General features: G+C 45.8%; 4 pseudogenes; 2 read left to right on the top strand and 2 right to left on the bottom strand.

The window, feature by feature from the left end:
• Positions 1–4,430: 4,430 nt before the first annotated feature.
• Positions 4,431–4,549, top strand: LOC120992805 (annotated as a pseudogene).
• Positions 4,550–4,781: 232 nt separating this feature from the next.
• LOC120992889 lies at positions 4,782–4,900 on the top strand (annotated as a pseudogene).
• Positions 4,901–9,645: 4,745 nt separating this feature from the next.
• Positions 9,646–9,764, bottom strand: LOC120992642 (annotated as a pseudogene).
• Positions 9,765–9,821: 57 nt separating this feature from the next.
• On the bottom strand, positions 9,822–9,940 carry LOC120992774 (annotated as a pseudogene).
• Between the last annotated feature and the right edge of the window lie 12,768 nt (positions 9,941–22,708).

Genomic DNA, 22,708 nt, shown 5'->3' with positions numbered 1-22,708 from the left:
GTAGAATGTACAGAATGTGGCAGTGAGAGACGTATTGCAGCTTTGCACTCTGGCCCTGCTCCTGCCCCACTAGAGACTGTAGAACCCAGGAAAGATCAGGGCAGGGAGCAACAAGAGACCCCACTCTCCTATGTAATGTCTAATTGCACTGAAGTATGTGGACAAGGCAAGAGTGCACGATCATGCTCTAAAATCTGTCTAGTGACTGTGTATCCCACTGGCAAGAGAGAAAGGGCAGTGAAAATGTATGCAGTGCTAGATGAACAGAGCAACAGATCCCTTGCAAAGTCAGATTTCTTTGATATCTTTAACCTTAAGGCAAGTGCAGTTCCATACACTCTAAGGACATGTGCAGGGACAATTGAAACCACAGGGAGAAGAGCTACTGACTTTACTATTGAATCCTTCAATAAGAAAGTGCAGTTTCCACTTCCTACCCTAATAGAGTGTGGCATGATACCTGACGACAAAACTGAGATCCCCTCTCCAGAAGTAGCTCATCACCACCCTCACCTCCGCTCAATTGCTCACCTTATCCCAGCTGTTGAGCCAGATGTTTCTATCCTTCTACTTCTTGGAAGAGATATTGTAATGACCGGCGTCACGCACAGGGAGGAAAAAGGGAAACCCAGAAAGCTACCATAAGGAAACAACTCTATCTTACATAGAGCGTGCAGCCAACCGCTGCGACTTCCTGACCCCGGGTATAACGGAGTCAGGCGTGGTTCTTGACACCCTCGTGACAGTACCCCCCTCTCTACGAGGGGCCTCCGGACACTCAGGACCAGGTCTCTCAGGATGAGAGGCATGAAAAACCCGAACTAGCCTGTCGGCGTTTACCTCAGACGCAGGAACCCACATTCTTTCCTCGGGACCGTAACCTCTCCAATGCACCAGATATTGAAGAGAGCGGCAGACCCGATGAGAATTAACAATTTTGGATATCTGAAATTCTAGATTACCATCCACGACAACAGGAGGGGGTGGCAGCGGTGACGGTTCTAGAGGTGGAACATATTTTTTGAGTAACGACTTATGAAAAACATTATGGATTTTAAAAGTCTGAGGTAACTCCAGGCGAAAAGCCACGGGGTTGATGATGGCTACAATTTTGTAAGGGCCAATAAACCTAGGACCCAGTTTCCAAGAGGGAACCTTCAATTTAATATTCCTAGTAGACAACCACACATAGTCATTCACTCCTAGGTCCGGACCTGGCGACCGTCTCTTATCAGCCATGCATTTGTATTTACCTCCCATATTTTTCAAGTTAGCTTGCACCTTCTGCCATACCGATGAAAGAGATGACTAAAACCGTTCCTCTTCGGGAACCCCAGAAGACCCCCCCTCTTTGAAAGTACAGAATTGGGGATGAAAACCATATGCACCAAGAAATGGTGACTTGCCAGTGGATTCCTGACGACGATTATTTATGGCAAACTCAGCTAACGGTAAATATGATGACCACAACTCTTGGTTTTCAGACACAAAACATCTTAGATATGTCTCAAAGTTTTGGTTGGTACGCTCAGTCTGTCCATTCGACTGAGAATGGAAAGCTGAGGAAAAGGACAAGTGTACCCCCAAACGGGAACAAAAAGCTTTCCAAAATTTAGAAATAAACTGGGTACCCCGATCCGAAAAAACATCGGAGGGGACCCCGTGAAGCTTCACGATTTCACTGACGAATACCTGAGCAAGAGTCTTTTAGTATTAGGTAGTGCGGGTAACGCAATGAAGTGTACCATTTTGCTAAACCTGTCCACTACTACCAAAATAACTGTTTTACCCGCAGACAAAGGTAAGTCAGTGATAAAATCCATTGACAGATGTGTCCACGGTCTATTGGGAATGACGAGTGGTAATAGAGACCCTGCAGGACATGTATGTGAAACTTTTGCGCGCGCACAGGTAGAACAAGAAGACACAAAATCCAATACATCCTGACGCAACCTTGGCCACCAAAAACGACGACACAATAGCTCCAAGGTTGCTTTACTACCCGGGTGCCCAGCAAGTGCCGAATTATGATGTTCCTTTAATAATTCGAAACGTAGGTTCAACGGTACAAACAATTTCTCTGAGGGGCAAGAGACCGGGGCGTCCCCCTGGGCCTCTAACACCTTCCCCTCCAGAACAGAGTGTACCGCAGAAACAACCACTCCTCTTTGAAGAATGGGCACTGGATCACTCACATTACCCCCTCCAGGGAAACAACGAGATAGTGCATCAGCCTTGGTATTCTTTGCCCCAGGACGATAGGTAATCACAAAGTTAAGGCCTCTTTCACACTTGCGTTGTTGGGATCCGGCATGCACTTCCGTTGCCGGAGGTGCCTGCCGGATCCGTAACAACGCAAGTGTACTGAAAGCATTTGAAGACGGAACCGTCTTCCAAATGCTTTCAGTGTTACTATGGCACCCAGGACGCTATTAAAGTCCTGGTTGCCATAGTAGGAGCGGGGAGCGGGGGAGCGGTATACTTACAGTCCGTGCGGCTCCCCGGGCGCTCCAGAATGACGTCAGAGCGCCCCATGCGCATGGATGACGTGATCCATGTGATCACGTGATCCATGCGCTTGGGGCGCCCTGACGTCACTCTGGAGCGCCCGGGGAGCCGCACGGACGGTAAGTATGCTGCTCCCCTGCTCCCCGCTACACTTACCATGGCTGTCAGGACTTTAGCGTCCCGGCAGCCATGGTAACTATTCAGAAAAAGCTAAACGTCGGGTCCGGCAATGCGCCGAAACGACGTTTAGCTTAAGGCCGGATCCGGATCAATGCCTTTCAATGGGCATTGATCCCGGATCCGGCCTTGCGGCAAGTCTTCAGGATTTTTGGCCGGAGCAAAAAGCGCAGCATGCTGCGGTATTTTCTCCGGCCAAAAAACGTTCCGTACCGGAACTGAAGACATCCTGATGCATCCTGAACGGATTACTCTCCATTCAGAATGCATTAGGATAATCCTGATCAGTATTCTTCCGGCATAGAGTCCCGACGACGGAACTCTATGCCGGAAGACAATAACGCAAGTGTGAAAGAGCCCTAAACCTGGTAAAAAATAGCGACCACCTAGCCTGTCTAGGGGTGAGACGCTTAGCTGATTCGAGGTACAGAAGATTTTTGTGGTCCGTAATCACAGTGACGGGGTGGACTGCCCCCTCTAAAAAGTGACGCCACTCCTCAAACGCAAGTTTAATAGCTAATAGTTCCCTATTGCCAATATCGTAGTTCTTTTCTGCTGCAGATAGTTTTTTTAGAAAAGAAAGCACAAGGAGACGGACCCTGAGACAGCACCGCCCCCACTCCCACCTCTGACGCATCGACTTCAACAATAAAAGGCTGAGAGACATCAGGTTGGACTAGTACAGGTGCTGAGGTAAACCTCTCTTTTAGAGAGGAAAAAGCAACTTTAGTGGCGTCAGACCATTTAGAAAAATCAGTCCCCTTCCTAGTCATGTCAGTAAGGGGTTTTACAATAAGTGAATAATTTTTAATGAATTTCCTATAGAAATTCGCCAAGCCCAAGAACCGTTGTAGTGCTTTGAGGTTCTCAGGAAGATCCCAATCTAAAATTGCCTGGACCTTCCTAGGATCCATACGGAAACCTGAAGCAGAAAAAAAATAACCTAGGAATTGTATCTCCTGAACGACGAAGACACATTTTTCAATTTTAGCATATAATCTATTCGTCCGTAGGACCTGCAGTACTTGTCTGACATGAACCTCATGTGTTCTCAGATCAGATGAATAAATTAAAATATCATCTAGGTATATTACCACAAACCTGCCGATTAGATGACTAAAAATGTCATTAACAAAATGTTGAAAGACGGCAGGAGCATTTGTCAGACCGAAAGGCATAACTAGATTTTCATAATGCCCCTCAGGGGTGTTAAAAGCTGTCTTCCACTCATCCCCCTCCTTAATACGAATCAGATTGTAGGCCCCCCTAGGATCAAGTTTGGAGAACCACCTAGCACCCGCAATCTGGTTAAACAGGTCAGGAATGAGAGGAAGAGGGTATGGGTCTCGGATGGTTATCCGATTTAATTCGCGAAAATCTAGGCAAGGACGCAGGCCCCCCATTTTTCTTTTTAACAAAGAAAAACCCTGCAGCCATGGGTGAAGAAGAGGGTCTGATGTGTACCTTAGCCAAGCTCTCGGAGATATAATCTTTCATGACTTGTCTCTCTGGACCCGAAAGATTATATAACCTGGTCTTGGGTAATTTTGCGCCGGAAATAAGGTTAACCGGGCAATCATAAGGACGATGAGGTGGTAACTTCTGACAACCCTTTTCAGAAAAAACATCCTCAAAATCTGAAATAAATGTAGGTAGGGTAGTTATGGAGGCGACTAAGCAATTGCTATTTGAGCAATTTTCTCTGCACGTTGACAAGCACCCTACTGCAATCCAGTAGGGTGTTTGTCAACGGTTATTCTAAGCTGAATATACCTGCACTCGTCAGATCGCAGAAGATAAGCAGCTTAAGGCTTGGCAAGTACTACCTTGGGAGACTGGTTGGGAATCCCTTGTTCCGTTGACTTTTTTTATTACTTTTATTTATCATAAAAAAAGCACAATGGATTGCAGTAGGGTGCTTGTCAACGGATATTCTAAGCTGAATGTACCTGCACTTGTCAGATCGCAGAAGATAAGCAGCTTAAGGCTTGGCAAGTACCAGTTCGGGAGACTGGTTGGGAATCCCTTGTTCCGTCTACTTTTTTTATTACTTTTATTTATCATAAAAAAGCACAATGGATTGCAGTAGGGTGTTTGTCAACGGTTATTCTAAGCTGAATGTACCTGCACTCGTCAGATCGCAGAAGATAAGCAGCTTAAGGCTTGGCAAGTACCAGCTTGGGAGACTGGTTGGGAATCCCTTGTTCCGTTGACTTTTTTTATTACTTTTATTTATCATAAAAAAAGCACATGTGTGAGGAGTGTGGAGGATTAAAGACCAATGTACATCCTCGCCCATGTGTGAGGAGTGTGGAGGATTAAAGACCAATGTACATCCTCTGTCTTGGAGAAAGTCTTGCACTTGTGATTCGCTGGCACAAATGTTAAGTTCCTTGCAGGCTCCTACAAAGTTTGTTCCTCTGTCAGAACGGAGCAGTTTTGCTGGGCCACGAATTGAGAAGAATCTCCTTAAGGCATTAATAAAGCTTGATGTTGACATGGCTTCAAGTAGCTCTATGTGTACAGCTCAGGTGGACAAACAAGTGAAAAGGACTGCCCATTGTTTACTGTCTGCGCTGCCTCCTCTAGTGCGACGGGTTAAAACAGACCACGGACCAAATACATCTAAGCCTACATTGGTGAAAGGTGGTTGAGCAATTACTCTGTCCTCTGGTAGCTCTGCCATCTTTTGACTTTGTAATCTTCCTCGCAGCTTGCGACAGATGACGCATTTGTGTATAACAGCTGATACCAAGCGTTTGCCACCAAGAATCCAGAAACCTGCTGATCTAATTGCACCCGCTGTGATCTGTCGCCCTTGGTGAACTACTTGTTCATGATAGTACCTAACAAGCAGTGTCGCAATGTGGTGATCATAAGGTATTATGACAGGCTGTTTCTCTTCCTCTGAAAGTTCTGCAAGAGACAAACGTCCACCTACTCTCAACAACCCATTTTTGTCTAAAAAGGGCCTAAGCCTCCTAAGACGGCTTAGTTTTGGGAATGTCTTTTGTTTTTTAATGCAGTCAATTTCCTTCTGGAAATGTTTGTTTTGAACAGAAGAGATTATAACAGACTTTGCCTGAGCAAGTTCTTCTAGATTGACTTGTTCATGTAAACTTCCCCACCTTCTGACCTGATTGCTGCTGGTTTCCCTCTGGAAGGTTTTAGCGACATGGATGAGTCTGGCTAGGGTCTCTTCCAGCAAGAAAATCTATCAAAGCAATGTGAGTGAAGTGTGGCTTCAGAAGCTCTGGTGCTGAAGCTTGTAATTTCAAATCAGATTTCAGGGTCAGCTTCAGGCTCTATGAGTGGATAAACAATAGCAGTGTCTATCTGCTCACAGTGTGGTTGGTACAGAAAGGATGGGCCTGAGAACCATATAGAGTTCTGAAGGCATGCTGTTTGAGTAGGCCTAGTGGCATAATCTGCAGGGTTTTGATCCTCTATAGAGAGGGCCTGTTTATCATCATCTTTAGTTTTCTGGAACACTGTAATCCCTAGATTGTCTGTCTTAATGTTGGAATTGACTTCTTCTTTACCATATAGTGTAGAAGAGTCACAGTGTTGTGTTGACCTGCCAAAGATTTCCTTGACGATGAAGTTGTTGTGACAGGGACTGAGAAGGGATATGCGTCCATTTGTTAACACAGACGTCTTCAAAGTGCTAATGTTGTCAGGCTGGTGCACTGTCCCCAGGCAAACTTCTCCTACAATGACCCACCCCAGGTACAGTCTCTGTGCATAGGGGTCATTATAAGGTCCATTGATCTGCTGGCGTACCTTGTGTACCTGAAGGATATCTGTCACGAGGGTGTCAAGAACCACGCCTGACTCCGTTATACCCAGGGTCAGGAAGTCTCAGCGGTTGGCTGCACGCTCTATGTAAGATAGGGCTGTTTCCTTATGGTAGCTTTCTGGGCTTGCTTTGCAAACCCTTTTGGCTCACTCAGGGATCCGTAGCTCCTTCTCCTCAGCTGTTCTTTGTCCAGCACTACTAAACCTCCTTATATTCCCCTCTCACATTTCTCTGGTTGCCAGATATAGAGCTTCCTGCCTGGACATCTATTCTGACCCTCTGGAGCTGTGTTGCTGCGTTCTCTGGTAGTTGGTCCAGAACGCTACGCTCCGGATCCCTGTTGGACCTTTGTGGTCTATTGTGGTCGCCCACCTGGGTGTATGTGTTTGTCTGTTTTGTCTGTCCTCTCCCTGGTGTTTCCCTCTTAGTGACAGTGGTGCGGACTAGCGATCCCACCGGCCCGTTCACTATCTAGGGCTCATTTTAGGGAAAGCCAGGGTTTAGGCACGTGATTGCCGCATGGGTGAGGAACCCGTCTAGGGACGTCAGGGCAGTCAGGTGCCAGCCGCAAGGTGAGTTAGGGGTCACCATCTTTCCCTCTCCCTTGGGCAGGGCTTTCCCTTTTTCCTCCCTGTGCGTGACGCCGGTCATTACATTATATCTGGCCCTTATTTTGTGTAGGAAAAAAAAAAAAAAAATCCAGTATAGATCAAATTGCTGCTCTGTCCAAACAATTTCATGGCCTGTCTTTGGAGGTGGCAGGATTGAAGGCGTCGGTCCTCCAGCAACAGCAGCAATTACAACTGACCGCAAGCCCAGCGGTTGCTACTGGTAACCAGGTTGTTGCGGAACCCAAGGTCCCTCTCCCTGACAGATTTTCTGGGGGAAGGGACAAGTTTTTGACATTCCGTGAGGCCTATAAATTATATTTTAAACTGCGCCCTTACTTCTCTGGTAATGAAGAACAGCGGGTGGGGGTTGTTATTTCCCTGCTGCAGGGGGACCCGCAGTCCTGGGCGTTCTCTTTACCTACTGATTCCCAGGCTCTTCGGTCAGTGGATGAGTTTTTCGGGGCCTTGGGTCTCATATATGACGACCCTGACCGAGTCGCACTGGCTGAATCAAGATTACGGAGACTCTTACAAGGAGAGCGGCCGGTAGAGGAGTATTGCTCTGAATTCCGTAGGTGGGCTACGGATACCCAATGGAACGACCCGGCTCTCAGGAGTCAGTTCTGCTCTGGGTTATCCGAAAAAGTTAAGGATGCGCTTGCATTATATGAGACCCCCTTTTCCCTTGATGCGGTTATGTCCCTTTCTATCCGAATAGATAGACGCCTTAGGGACAGGTTGAAAAAACCGGAGCAATTGGTAACCCCTCCCAAGCAGCAGTTAGTCTGTATGGACTTAGACGAGCCTATGCAGCTAGGAGGAACTACTCGTCAGGTCCGTCCTCCTGAGGCTCGCCGTAGGCGTGGGGTTTTTTTTTTTTTTGTGGGGAGAGGGGTCATTTCATTAATGTCTGTCCTTCTTCTTTCCTCAGAAACAAAAGATTGTCGGAAAACTACTAACCCCAGGCTGTGTGGAGGATGTCAGCCAGGGGGTATACGTTTCCTCCATACGTACATCGCAATTTGTGTTGCCAGCGGTTATTGTTTTTGGTGATAAGACGGAGACTATTTCTTTCTTTCTAGACAGTGGAGCAGGGGTAAATTTGATAGATGCCCATTTTGCCCGCACTATGGGTTTGTCTCTCTGTACGCTACAGAGACCTATTCCCATATTCGCTATTGACTCTGCTCCTCTGTCTCAGAGAAACCTCACCCACATTGCTCATAATTTACACCTTCGGGTAGGGGACCACCATAACGAGATGCTTTCATGTTATGTTCTGGAGGGGCTTCCCACTCCGGTAGTGCTGGGTCTTCCCTGGTTGGTAGCGCACAATCCAGTGGTGGATTGGCAGGCCAGGGAGATATTGGAGTGGAGTGAGCAGTGCAGAGAAAATTGCTCAAATAGCAATTGCTTAGTCGCCTCCATAACTACCCTACCTACATTTATTTCGGATTTTGAGGATGTTTTTTCTGAAAAGGGTTGTCAGAAGTTACCACCTCATCGTCCTTATGATTGCCCGGTTAACCTTATTCCCGGCGCAAAATTACCCAAGACCAGGTTATATAATCTTTCGGGTCCAGAGAGACAAGCCATGAAAGATTATATCTCCGAGAGCTTGGCTAAGGGACACATCAGACCCTCTTCTTCACCCGTGGCTGCAGGGTTTTTCTTTGTTAAAAAGAAAGATGGGGGCCTGCGTCCTTGCCTAGATTTTCGCGAATTAAATCGGATAACCATCCGAGACCCATACCCTCTTCCTCTCATTCCTGACCTGTTTAACCAGATTGCGGGTGCTAGGTGGTTCTCCAAACTTGATCTTAGGGGGGCCTACAATCTGATTCGTATTAAGGAGGGGGATGAGTGGAAGACAGCTTTTAACACCCCTGAGGGGCATTATGAAAATCTAGTTATGCCTTTCGGTCTGACAAATGCTCCTGCCGTCTTTCAACATTTCGTTAATGACATTTTTAGTCATCTAATCGGCAGGTTTGTGGTAATATACCTAGATGATATTTTAATTTATTCATCTGATCTGAGAACACATGAGGTGCATGTCAGACAAGTACTGCAGGTCCTACGGACGAATAGATTATATGCTAAAATTGAAAAATGTGTCTTCGTCGTTCATTAGATACAATTCCTAGGTTATTTTTTATCTGCTTCAGGTTTCCGTATGGATCCTAGGAAGGTCCAGGCAATTTTAGATTGGGATCTTCCTGAGAACTTCAAAGCACTACAACGGTTCTTGGGCTTCGCGAATTTCTATAGGAAATTCATTAAAAATTATTCACTTATTGTAAAACCCCTTACTGACATGACTAGGAAGGGGACTGATTTTTCTAAATGGTCTGACACCCATGTGTGAGGAGTGTGGAGGATTAAAGACCAATGTACATCCTCTGTCTTGGAGAAAGTCTTGCACTTGTGATTCGCTGGCACAAATGTTAAGTTCCTTGCAGGCTCCTACAAAGTTTGTTCCTCTGTCAGAACGGAGCAGTTTTGCTGGGCCATTGTGCTTTTTTTATGATAAATAAAAGTAAGAAAAAAAGTCAACGGAACAAGGGATTCCCAACCAGTCTCCCAAGCTGGTACTTGCCAAGCCTTAAGCTGCTTATCTTCTGCGATCTGACGAGTGCAGGTACATTCAGCTTAGAATAACCATTGACAAGCACCCTACTGCAATCCATTGTGCTTTTTTTATGATAAATAAAAGTAATAAAAAAAGTCAACGGAACAAGGGATTCCCAACCAGTCTCCCAAGCTGGTACTTGCCAAGCCTTAAGCTGCTTATCTTCTGCGATCTGACGAGTGCAGGTACATTCAGCTTAGAATAACCGTTCACAAGCACCCTACTGCAATCCATTGTGCTTTTTTTTAGGTATTTAGGTATTGCCAGGCGAATCTTGGACGCTATGTTGCTACAAACCAAAACTGCTCACTTGACCCATGAGAGTTTAAGCACCTTTATGGCAGAGGTTACAGCTATTATGAATGCCAGACCTATAGTTCCGGTGTCCTCTGACCCAGATACACCTATGGTCCTTACCCCAGCAATGTTGTTGACTCAAAAGGTGAACTCTTTGTCTGCTCCATCCGGAACCATAAGTACAACACAAGTTCATGCGAAACAATGGAAGCAAGTACAATGCTTGGTAGACACCTTTTGGAAAAGATGGAAGAGGGAGTATCTGTCAAATCTGCAACGCCGTAGGAAATGGACTGAGGATCGCCCAAATGTAAAAGTGGGTGATGTTGTTCTGTTGAAGGACAGCCAAGAGAGCAGGAACGAGTGGCCTGTAGGACTTATTGTCAATGCTCTACCAAGCAGGGATGGCAATGTTAGGAAGGTGGAGGTCAAGATTGCAAAGAATGGGACTTCCAAAACTTATCTTAGACCTATAACTGACATTATAGTTTTAGTTTCAGATTAGCTAGAATTCCATTTCCTGTTTATATGTTTTTTTTCTGCATAGCAGTAGTTATTTAGGTAGTGACATAATAATTATGCCAGACAGCGAGTGTTCTGCCCATTTTGTGCATAATAAATGTACTGTAAAGATTATACTGAAATGTTATGTTTGACGTTGCTGCCATCTAGTGGTCAAAGTTCGTTTCTACTTCGCCAGAACTTTACCGGAAGTGTATTGTTCTCAGAGTCAGAGGCAGTAACCTTTAACCTGGAACTGTATTTCCTCCATTTCATGACTGCTCCTGGATCTAGCAGGCTGCATGTAGAGGAGCTCTTGATCTATTCCTGGACTAATGATGGAATTGTCTGTGAGTACTCTCACTGATGGAGTGAGGTTGCTGTATTATGTGTAATGTACTGACACATATGTTTTGTTTATGTTTATATTGTAGTTTTACAAAGTTATTCAGAAAAGAGAATACATACAGATCTGATGTCTCACGTTTCTTGACTTCTGAATTATTGTTAAGCTGTCTGACTAGTGTTATACAACAGTTCAATAACGCGAAGCAGAACAGTTCACCTGATTTGGATGTAAATAACCTCAAATTAAAGTTGACAGTCTGCAGTTAAAGCACATCTTATTTGTTTCTTTTCAAATCCATTGTGGTGGTGTATAGAGCCAAAAATGTTAGTCGATGTCCCAATATTTATGGACCTGACTGTATGTACCCCAAAAGAGCACCAATGAAACCGTCACCTCCTCTCATGAAAATTGAGCCCCTACATAAGAAAATCGGCCAAAAAATGAATTAAAAAATGCCTTTCAGAAACTAAAACATGATGTTTCTTCAAAAATGCTTTTATTGTGTAAAACTGAAAGAAATTTGAAAAAAAAGGAGTGTGACACAGTGAAAGGTTTTGTCTGGAAAAAAAGATATTTTCCTCCCAGCATGTGCTGCTTGGCATATTTACAGCCAGGTGAGGTCAAATACCGCACCGGATTTTAAGTGCCGGTCCGGGTTTTGGCAGCACCTGTCATGCCCCCACTCTGACGATGTGCGGAGGTCGGCCAGGATAGCAGCACGAGTTTAGTGTTGTTTTGGAGCCGTGCTGGATCCGCCTCTCATCAAGTGCACTGGGTGGGGTCATTAGTTTAAATAGTACACCAGTCTAGTGCTCTGGGCGGATTATACTAATCATTGTGGTCTTGGAAGCTAGGAAGGAAGGTTGGCTGTCTGCTCCAGCTCAGGAAGATAAGTTTTATTTCAAGTTTGGTTGTTTTGTGTCATCTATCCCATCCAGGTTCTGTGCGAGCAGGCTGCTCCTATTTCCCTACTTCACCATCTCAGGGAATTCAGGGTTTTGTCAGCCCAGGCACGGGGACACCTCATACCTACCTTAAAGGTCTGTAGGTGGGCTGAGCAGTGCAGGGAAAGAGGTCAGAGATTAGTTAGGAGGTGACCCTTCCCCTGTCTCTCGCCCAAAGCCTGGTTGGTGCATTATCTGTTAGACTGAGTGCACGCCCGCTGTGACATTATAATCCGCCATACTGTGACTACCATCACTCAGCGCTTTTGTGATGGCGTCAATTGATGCACTGGTTGACCGCATGCAGGGTTTATCCCTAGAGGTTGCGGATCTGCGTAGTTCGGTCACACAGTGTCAGAGGGTTCTGGCATCAGGTACAGGTCAAATTGGTGGGGAGCCTAAAGTCGCTCTTCCCGAGAAATTTACAGGGGGTACGGATGATTTTTTCCGCTTTAAAGAGTCATGCAATTTGTACTTTCGACTGCGTCCATTTTCGTCAGGTAATGAAGATCAGAGGGTTGGTATCATCATGTCTTTGCTTAAAGGGGACGCGCAATCCTGGGCTTTTTCTCTGCCGCCCGGTTCTCTGGCTCTCCGGTCGGTGGAGGAATTTTCAAAGCCCTGGGATTGATTTATGATGACCCAGATCGGGTCTCGATGGCAGAATCAAGATTGCGTAACTTACTACAGGGTAAACTTACTGCACAGAGTTTAGGAGGTGGGCTACTGAGTCGGGGTGGAACGACCCCGCGTTACGTAGTCAGTTTTGTCAGGGGTTATCTGAAAGGTTGAAGGATGCCCTGACTTTTCATGAGTACCCGGATACTTTAGAGAATGCAATGTCTTTGGCTATACGGTTGGATAGACGTATCAGAGAGAGGTCTAAGGGTGTCTCCGTGCAGGGGATCCCTCCTGCGTGTGGTTTTGTTTCTCCTACTGTCCAGGGTGATATTACTCATAACTCTGGGGTAGGGGAGGAACCCATGCAGTTAGGTCAGGTATCTTGCCATTCTGATAGTAGAGACTTTGTGCACTTTTCTAATCTATGTTACTATTGTGGAAAGAGGGGTAATTTTGTTTTTTCTTGTCCTTATGTTAAATCACAGGTGGAAGAGAAAAAGAAAAAAGAAAAAAAAACTTCCCGGCCGTAATGTCCGTCACTGGGACTCACATCCTCTCCTCAGGACCATAACCCTCCCAATGAACGAGGTACTGGAGAGAACCGCGGACAACACGAGAATCCACAATCCTAGAGACCTGAAATTCAAGATTACCATCAACCACAATCGGAGGAGGAGGCAAAGACGAGGGTACAATGGGTTGGACATAAGGCTTTAATAAGGACTTATGAAAAACATTATGGATCTTCCAAGTCTGAGGAAGATCAAGACGGTAGGCAACAGGATTGATGACGGACAAGATTTTGTAAGGCCCAATAAACTTAGGACCCAACTTCCAGGAGGGAACCTTCAATTTGATATTCTTAGTAGACAACCACACCAGATCACCAACTTTCAGGTCCGGACCAGGCACACGTCTCTTATCCGCCACACGCTTATATCTCTCACTCATGCTCTTTAGATTATCCTGAATCTTTTGCCAAATAGATGACAAAGACGAGGAGAATCTGTCCTCATCAGGTAAACCAGAAGACCCCTCTCCAGAGAATGTCCCAAACTGCAGATGAAACCCATATGCACCAAAAAATGGTGACTTATCAGAGGACTCCTGACGACGGTTATTTAAAACAAACTCAGCAATGGACAAAAAAGAACACCAATCCTCCTGATTCTCCGCCACAAAACAGCGCAGATATGTCTCCAGATTCTGATTGACGCGCTCTGTCTGGCCATTCGACTGCGGGTGGAAAGCAGAAGAGAATGACAACCGAACCCCCAAGCGAGAACAGAAAGCCTTCCAGAATCTGGAAACAAACTGCGTGCCCCTATCAGAGACTATGTCTGAAGGAATACCATGCAATTTGACAATGTGATCAATAAATGCCCGCGCCAGCGTCTTAGCATTGGGCAAGCCAGGAAAAGGAATGAAATGCACCATTTTGCTAAAACGGTCCACCACCACCAGAATTACAGTCTTCCCCGAGGAACGAGGCAGGTCCGTAATGAAGTCCATGGAGAGATGTGTCCAAGGACGGGAAGGAATGGGTAACGGAAGAAGAGGACCTGATGGCCGTGAATGAGGGACTTTGGCACGAGCGCATGTCTCGCAGGCTGCCACAAAACCCTCAACCGACTTACGAAGCGCCGGCCACCAGAATCTCCGAGCGATGAGATCCACTGTGGCTCTTGCCCCCGGGTGCCCAGCAAGGACAGTATCGTGGTGCTCCTTAAAAATCTTGTGTCTTAAAGCGAGAGGCACAAACAACCTCCCAGGAGGACAAAGATCAGGAGCCTCTGACTGGGCTACCTGAACCTCTGCCTCCAATTCAGGATAAAGAGCAGAGACCACCACACCTTCAGCCAAAATGGGACCCGGGTCTTCAAAATTCCCACCTCCCGGAAAACAACGTGACAGGGCATCCGCCTTCACATTCTTAACCCCAGGGCGGAAGGTGACAACAAAATTAAACCTTGAAAAGAACAAAGACCATCTGGCCTGCCTCAGGTTCAGACGCTTGGCTGACTCCAAGTAGGCCAGATTCTTATGGTCAGTAAACACGGTAATAGGGTGTCTGGCTCCCTCTAGCCAATGGCGCCATTCCTCAAAAGCTAACTTGATGGCCAACAACTCCCTATCTCCCACATTGTAATTTCTCTCTGCGGAGGAGAGTTTCTTCGAGAAAAAGGCACACGGTCGCCATTTGGCAGGAGAGGGACCCTGAGACAAGACCGCACCAACACCCACCTCAGAAGCATCAACCTCAACTATGAAGGGTAGAGAAATATCAGGTTGTACCAAGATGGGAGCGGAAGCAAAACTCTCCTTGATATTAGAAAAGGCCTTATGCGCCTCTACCGACCAGGAGGAAAAATCTACCCCCTTTTTAGTCATATCAGTGAGTGGTTTAACAACAGAGTAATAATTCAAAATAAACTTCCTGTATTAATTGGCAAAACCCAGAAAACGCATCAGCGCCTTCTGATTCTCAGGAAGCTCCCACTCAAGCACAGCGCGGACCTTCTCGGGGTCCATGCGAAAACCAGAAGCGGAGAGAAGAAACCCCAGAAATTGAATTTCTGGAACCGCAAACACACATTTTTCCAGTTTAGCGTACAATTTATTCTCCCGCAGGATGAGCAAGACCTGACGTAAATGTTCCTTATGAGTTTTGAAATCAGGAGAAAAAATCAAAATGTCATCCAGATACACTAATACAAATTTCCCCATTAAATGATAAAAAATGCTGTTCACAAAATGCTGAAAGACGGCTGGAGCATTCATCAAACCAAAAGGCATAACCAAATTCACAAAATGGCCCTCAGGGGTATTGAAGGCCGTCTTCCATTCGTCTCCTTCTCTGACCCTGACCAGGTTGTATGCCCCTCTTAGATCCAATTTGGAAAAAACTTTAGCCCCCACAATCTGGTTAAACAGGTCCGGGATCAGAGGAAGCGGATAAGGGTCACGAATTGTGATACTGTTCAGCTCCCTGAAATCCAGACATGGTCTTAAAGAACCATCTTTTTTCTTAACAAAGAAAAAACCAGCGGCAACAGGTGACTTCGAGGGTCGTATGTGTCCCTTTCTCAGACTCTCAGAGATATAAGCACGCATAGCGACCCTTTCAGGTTGGGAGAGATTGTATAAACGAGATTTAGGCAGCTTGGCGCCTGGGGTGAGATTAATAGGGCAATCGTACTCCCTGTGAGAGGGCAATTCCTGAACACCACTCTCAGAAAACACATCCGAAAATTCTGAGAAAAAAGATGGTACAGTCTTAGTACAAACCTCTGAAACAGATGTCGTGAGGCAATTCTCTCTGCAAAAGTCACTCCAACCATTTATTTGCCTCGCTTGCCAATCAATGGTGGGGTTATGTTTAGTGAGCCAGGGTAGCCCCAACACTAGAGGAGTAGGCAACCCGTTTAGGACGAAACATGACACATCCTCAACATGAGTATCACTCACAATCAAACGGATATTGTGAACTATGCCCTTTAACGATTTCTGAGAAAGTGGAACGGAATCAATAGCAAAAACAGGTATATCCTTTCCCAAAGTGCATACCTGGAAACCATGAGTTATAGCAAATTGATTATCAATAAGATTGACAGCTGCTCCACTATCTACAAAAATCTAACAAAAAATATTCTTGCTCTCTAGCGCCACCCTAGGGAACTACAAGCAAACGGAAAACCTTCAATTTCCGCATCAACCTTGCCAATAGTAACAGATGGAACGTTTTTAGAGGATTTTTTTCTTTTTGTTTCTTTATTACTCTCAAAAAACTGCCTGAATCTCCTAGAGGGACAAACATTTGCCAAATGATTTATACCTCCACAACAGAAACAAACCTTCCCATGAGAGCTGAATCCTCTATTGTCAGAGGCAAGCAATCCCAGCTGCATGGGCCCCTGCTCAGAAGGGATTGAGAGCGACTGAGACCCCTGTGCACTGAATGAGACCACCGTACTGTCCTTGGACTGAGTATGACAGGAAGGAGTGATCTCTCCTCTCTCTCTAAGACGCCTGTCAATACGAATGGCCCGAGACATGGCAGAGTCCAAGGAGGTAGGTCTCTCATGAAAGGCAAATGCATCTTTCAATCCCTCTGAAAGACCATGGCAAAATTGACTTCGGAGTGCAGCATCATTCCAACCAGTATCAGCTGCCCATCTCCAAAATTCTGAACAGTATATCTCTGCGGACTGTTTACCCTGGCATAAAAGACGTAATCTAGACTCAGCCAGAGCAATACGATCCGGATCATCATATATCTGACCCAGGGCTAAAAAAAATTCATCCACTGAACAGAGGGGCCGTGCCCCCACCGGCAGCGAAAAGGCCCAGGACTGAGCGTTATCCCTGAGCAGCGAGATGATGATCCCCACCCTCTGCTCCTCATCACCAGAGGAATGGGGAAGTAAGCGAAAATGGAGTTTGCAAGCTTCTCTAAAACAAACAAAATTCTCACTACCCCCGGAGAACGAATCCGGGAGCAAGATCTTAGGCTCAGAACAAACTCCATGAACGCAAGCTGAACCGGTCACCTGAAACTGCGAAACAGTTTTACGGAGATCTGCTACCTCCAATGAAAGACCCTGCATGTGTTCAGTCAAAAGTGAAACCGGATCCATGCTTGAGACGGTTTTGGCGGTTTATAATGTCACAGAAGGTGTACAGCAAACTGGAAGACACAAAAGGAAGATCCGACTGACTGGATCCAAAACTAAGGAACAAAAGGGGGAGCCCTGCAACAGACCTGGCTCTCTCCCTAACTGCTCAGCCTATGCAAAATTCTCAATGGTAGAAGATCGCATATCCTCGTACCTCGACTGTATAACACCTGAACACCCTATAATAGTGAGGGGACACGACCACCGGCTCCCTACACTTGATACGGAGGGAGTCAGGGTCACCTGAGATCCAGCAAACAGGAAAATACAAATGAATGAACAAAACTTATCTGTAGAAGACTCAGTAGTAGCATCCAGCATGCATACACTCCAGGAAGTTGTATAAACCGCAAAGTGATGCAGTATGGGAAGGGATTTAAAGGGATGCAATCAGTGCAACTACATGACAGCTGAGAGAGGCTAACGAGATGATGAAACTAAAGCAAAACAAAAGAAACCTCAAGCAAAACAAAAGAAACCTCAAGTAGGAGGTTCTGAAGGACGTCTGTCAGAGCTTCTCAGATGTCTGGTGGTGACAATACCACTAACGAGTCTGCATAACGCTAAGACTCTTGTGCAGATTTTTGTGGATAATATTGTGAAATTGCATGGTATTCCTTCGGATGTGGTCTCTGATAGGGGCACGCAGTTTGTCTCCAGGTTTTGGAGGGCGTTCTGCTCTCGGCTTGGCATTAAACTTTCATTCTCTTCGGCTTTTCATCCGCAGTCGAATGGTCTGACGGAGCATACTAATCAAAACCTGGAGACCTACTTGAGGTGCTTTGTAGCTGAGAATCAGGAGGACTGGTCCTCATTCTTGTCCTTAGCAGAATTTGCGTTGAATAACCGTAGGCAGGAGTCCACGGGTAAGTCGCCATTTTTTGGCGCATACGGTTTCCATCCTCAGTTTGGTACCTTTTCTGGGTCTGGTTCCTCTGGGATGCCAGAGGAGGAGAGATTCTCTTCTGCCTTATCCTCTATCTGGCGGAGGATTCAAGGGAATTTGGAGAGGATGGGTGAGAGGTATAAACGAATGGCTGACAAGAGACGTATGACTGGTCCAGACCTGTGTGTGGGTGATCTGGTGTGGTTGTCCACTAAGAATATCAAATTGAGAGTGCCACCTTGGAAACTGGGTCCAAGATTTATTGGTCCGTATAAAATTTCTGCGGTGATCAATCCTGTGGCGCTTCAGCTGGATCTTCCGCAGACTTGGAGGATCCATGATGTGTTCCACAGGTCTTTACTAAAAAAATACGTGAGACCGGTGGAACCATCGCCATTGCCATTGAGTTTGAGATCTCCAGGATTCTCGACTCGAGAGTTCTTTGGGGTTCCCTTCAGTACCTGGTGCACTGGAGGGGATACGGTCCTGAGGAGAGGATGTGGGTTCCGGCGTCGGATGTCAACGCCAGCCGACTGGTGAGGGCCTTTCATAGGTCCCATCCAGATAAGGTTGGTCCGGGGTGTCCGGAGGTCACCCGTAGAAGGGGGGGTACTGTCATGCCCCACTCTGACTATGTGCGGAGGTCGGCCAGGATAGCAGCACGAGTTTAGTGTTGTTTTGGAGCCGTGCTGGATCCGCCTCTCATCAAGTGCACTGGGTGGGGTCATTAGTTTAAATAGAACACCAGTCCAGTGCTCTGGGTGGATTATACTAATCATTGTGGTCTTGGAAGCTAGGAAGGAAGGTTGGCTGTCTGCTCCAGCTCAGGAAGATAAGTGTTATTTCAAGTTTGGTTGTTTTGTTTCATCTATCCCATCCAGGTTCTGTGCGAGCAGGCTGCTCCTATTTCCCTACTTCACCATCTCAGGGAATTCAGGGTTTTGTCAGCCCAGGCACGGGGACACCTCATACCTACCTTAAAGGTCTGTAGGTGGGCTGAGCAGTGCAGGGAAAGAGGTGAGGGATTAGTTAGGAGGTGACCCTTCCCCTGTCTCTCGTCCAAAGCCTGGTTGTTGCGTTATCTGTTAGACTAAGTGCACGCCCGCCGTGACAGCACCTGACTGTCCTTAAATAGGCAGCTGGGCTCACAAGCTGTGCTGTATCTCCTGTGTTGGGATCTGTGAGCCTTGTGTCCGGATGAAGGCTTGCTACCTGTTTGGCGTGAAAACAGGTTGGTGCTGCTATGTTCAAGGACTCTTTGAGGCAGAATTGCTGCATGGTTTGAATTACCACCAACACCGCAAGGTGACTTTTTGTCTTCATTATGACTGCTTGTTTTGTCACTTGCCTTAGGCTACATGCACACGACTGCTGTGTGTTTTGCAATCCGCAAATTGCGGATCTGCAAAACACGGATGGTGTCTGTGTGCATTCCGCAATTTGCAGAATGGCGCGGGCAGCCATTAATATAACTGCCTATTGTCCGCAAAACGGACCAGAATAGGACAGTTTTTTTTTTTGCGGACCACGAAACGGAGCAACGGATGCATCTTTTGCGGCCCCATTGAAGTGAATGACCAAACAACAGTTGTGTGCATGAGGCCTAAAGTGTGAATAAAACACTGAACTGTTTGATCCAAAAAACTTGTTGTTGCCTCTATACTGTGAAACCCCACAGGAGACCTATCACATGATCTAATCCCTAAGGTGAACGCTGTTAAAAAAAATAAAAAAAATAGAATTAAAACTGTTCCAAAATAGCCACTTTTTGTTCACCTTGCCCCCAAAAAAGTGTAATATTGAATGATCAAAAAATCACATGTACCAATAAAAACTCTTCCTGCAAAAACCAAACTTCTACAGACGATAAGCAGAAAATTCAAAGCAATGTAGCTGTCATAAAATTAAGACATAAAAACATGATTTTTGTTTTTAAAAATGCTTTATTATGGAAAAGTGAAACAAAAAATAAAAATGCACATATTTGGTATTGTCACATTTGTATCTGGTCTATAAAAACAACACATGATCTATCCTGTCAGGAGAACTCCATAAAAAAAAACATAAAATAAAAATGGTGCCATAACAGCCATTATGTGGTTTTCTTGCATCACAAAAAGTGTAATATCGAGCGATCAGAAATCATATGTACCCCAAAATAGTACCAATAAAAATGGCACCTTATCCTGTAGTTTCCAAAATGGGGTCACTTTTTGGGAGTTTCTACTGTAGGGGTGCATCAGGGGGTCTTCAAATGCGACATGGCAAAATTATCCCAGTGAAATCGGCTATCCAAAATCCATATAGTGCCCCTTTCCTTCTGCACCCTGTTGCATGCGCATACAGAAGTTTATGACCACATATGGGGTGTTTCTGTAAACTGCAGGATCAGGGTAATAAATATTTAGTTTTGTTTGGCTGTTAACCGTTTCTGTGTTACAGGAGTAATGGATAAAATGAAAAATCTGCAAAAAGATTTTATAAATAAAGGTAAAACTGAAATTTACCACTAACATGAAGTACAATATGTCATAAGAAAACTGTCTCAGAATCATTTGGATAAGTAAAAGCATTCTAGAGTTAGCACATAAAGTGAAACATTTCAGATTTGCAGAATGTGACTTGGTCCTTATGGAGAAAACTGGCCTGGTCTTGAAGGGGTTAAAAATGATAAGCTTAGGACAAGACCTCAAGGGTAGTATTTTATTAAATACTACCTGTACCATGAGTCACACCAGAAAGGCAGTGGGCAGGCTTGGACTGGCCTACAGGGGAATCCACCAGTGGGCTCCTGATCATGGTGGGGCCCAGTCACCCATCCCTTGCATAAGTGGCACATGGCACAACAGACTGACTGCACTACATATAGAGAGGCAGCCTACAGCATCTCAACCAGCCTAGCCATGCATATAAAAAACTGGGTAGATTATTTAAGAAACAAATGTCTTTAAGGGTTTGTTCACACGACTGTTGCCCCTCCGTTGCCGTATTGCGGCCCGCATACGGCGGTTCCGCAATACACGAGGCACCGGCCGTGTGCATTCCGCATCACGGATGCGGACCCATTCACTTGATCCGGAGATGCGGAGATGCGAGAATCCGGAGATGCGGTGCGGAACGGAACTTAACACCACGGAAGCACTACGGAGTGCTTCCTGGGGTTCCGTTCCGTGCCTCCGCACGGCAAAAAGATAGAACTTGCTCTATCTTTCTGCAGAACGGACGGATTGTGGACGGATTGCGATCCACATGCGGCTGGCCCATGGTCGGTGCCCATGCATTGCGGGCCACAATTTGTGGTCCACAGCACGGGCACGGAGGGGCAACGGTCGTGTGAACAAGCCCTTATTCACACAGTCAGTGTTCGGTCAGTGATTTCCATCAGTAATTTTGTGCCAAAAACAGTATTGAAGCCTCCACAGACATAAGGTATAAGGAAAAGATCTGCACCTGTTGTGTATTTCACAGAGAAATTCTTTCTTTGCCTTTTCTTTGTGTGTAGTGGGCGCAATGATGGGAAACTGCGATCGCCCGCCCCCTCATCATTGAACCGCTCAGACTCTGCATTCATCACTGATTGTGGCATCTGAGGCTACTATTTAGGCCTTTCAGGGTGTTGCTGTAATTTAGGACAAGTCCCAAACATGGAGACTACACCTTGCCTGTCTGTGGGATTCAAAGTAGTTATTAAGTTCTCCCCATGTGCCATGGGATGTGGTTGACCTAAGAATCAAAGACCAAGACACTTTGCTGTTTAAAGGATTCTCTGGTGGGCAATGCCCGTATAGGTAATTTTATTAGTTATACACTGGGGGTTTATCTCCTTTAGCTATACATTTTTAATATGTCCAATCGCACGCATTTATTAAAGCAACCAATCAGAAGTATAATGGAAGAATACATGTACACACAGACATGACTCAGAATACTGAAAAAGTCCCTGTCTATATTTCATAATATCTCAGTGTCTGAGTAGTTCCCCATTTGTCTGACTTCCTTATAAATGTTACAAAACAGCACCAAAGAAAACAGACTATATTTATTAATTCAACTTAAAGTTCATGCTCTTCATAGATGACATTTAAGCATAAAACCGCACGCTGCGTTTTTTGTCCGGCCGCCTCTCGGCATGTTTTCCGTGCTGCGGCCGGACCTCTGGCCTGCCCCCATTATAGTAAATGGGGCCGGAGTGGACTTCTGCCAGCACGGTGGACTTGTGGTAGCAAGGATCTGGCAGGCTGTTCCCCCACCGGAACAGTCTGCCAGAAAAGGCTACTGCCAGTGTGAAAGTAGCCTAACACAATTCATGTTTATTAACCACTTAGGAGCACATTTATTAAAAATCGCGGTCGTAATAAAGCCCAATAGCTGGTGGAGGATCCACCGGAGTTATGAAGAGGCGCAGGCCTCTCCATAACTTCAGCGCATCCAGCACTAGTTCTAAATGTAAGACAGCTTCCTAGCGTTTAACTGCTAACGTTGAGCTGCCATCTGAGCCTGAAAGACGCCTAATATAGGCGTATTTCATATTAATAAATGACCCCCTTAATTTCTTTCACGTTTTCCCCTTCTTGCCCTAGAGCAGGATTTACTCATTGACTACATTCAGGTTAAATCAGGGCCTATGTGCTATTCATCAACTGAGGTGTACCCTTCAGGATCCCCTTATATCCCCAATCCAGATCTTGTATATGTTCTTCCCTAGTT

Source organism: Bufo bufo, chromosome 2 (assembly GCF_905171765.1).
Source record: "Bufo bufo chromosome 2, aBufBuf1.1, whole genome shotgun sequence".
Lineage (NCBI taxonomy): Eukaryota > Metazoa > Chordata > Amphibia > Anura > Bufonidae > Bufo > Bufo bufo.
This window is presented reverse-complemented; position numbering and strand designations above follow the sequence as displayed.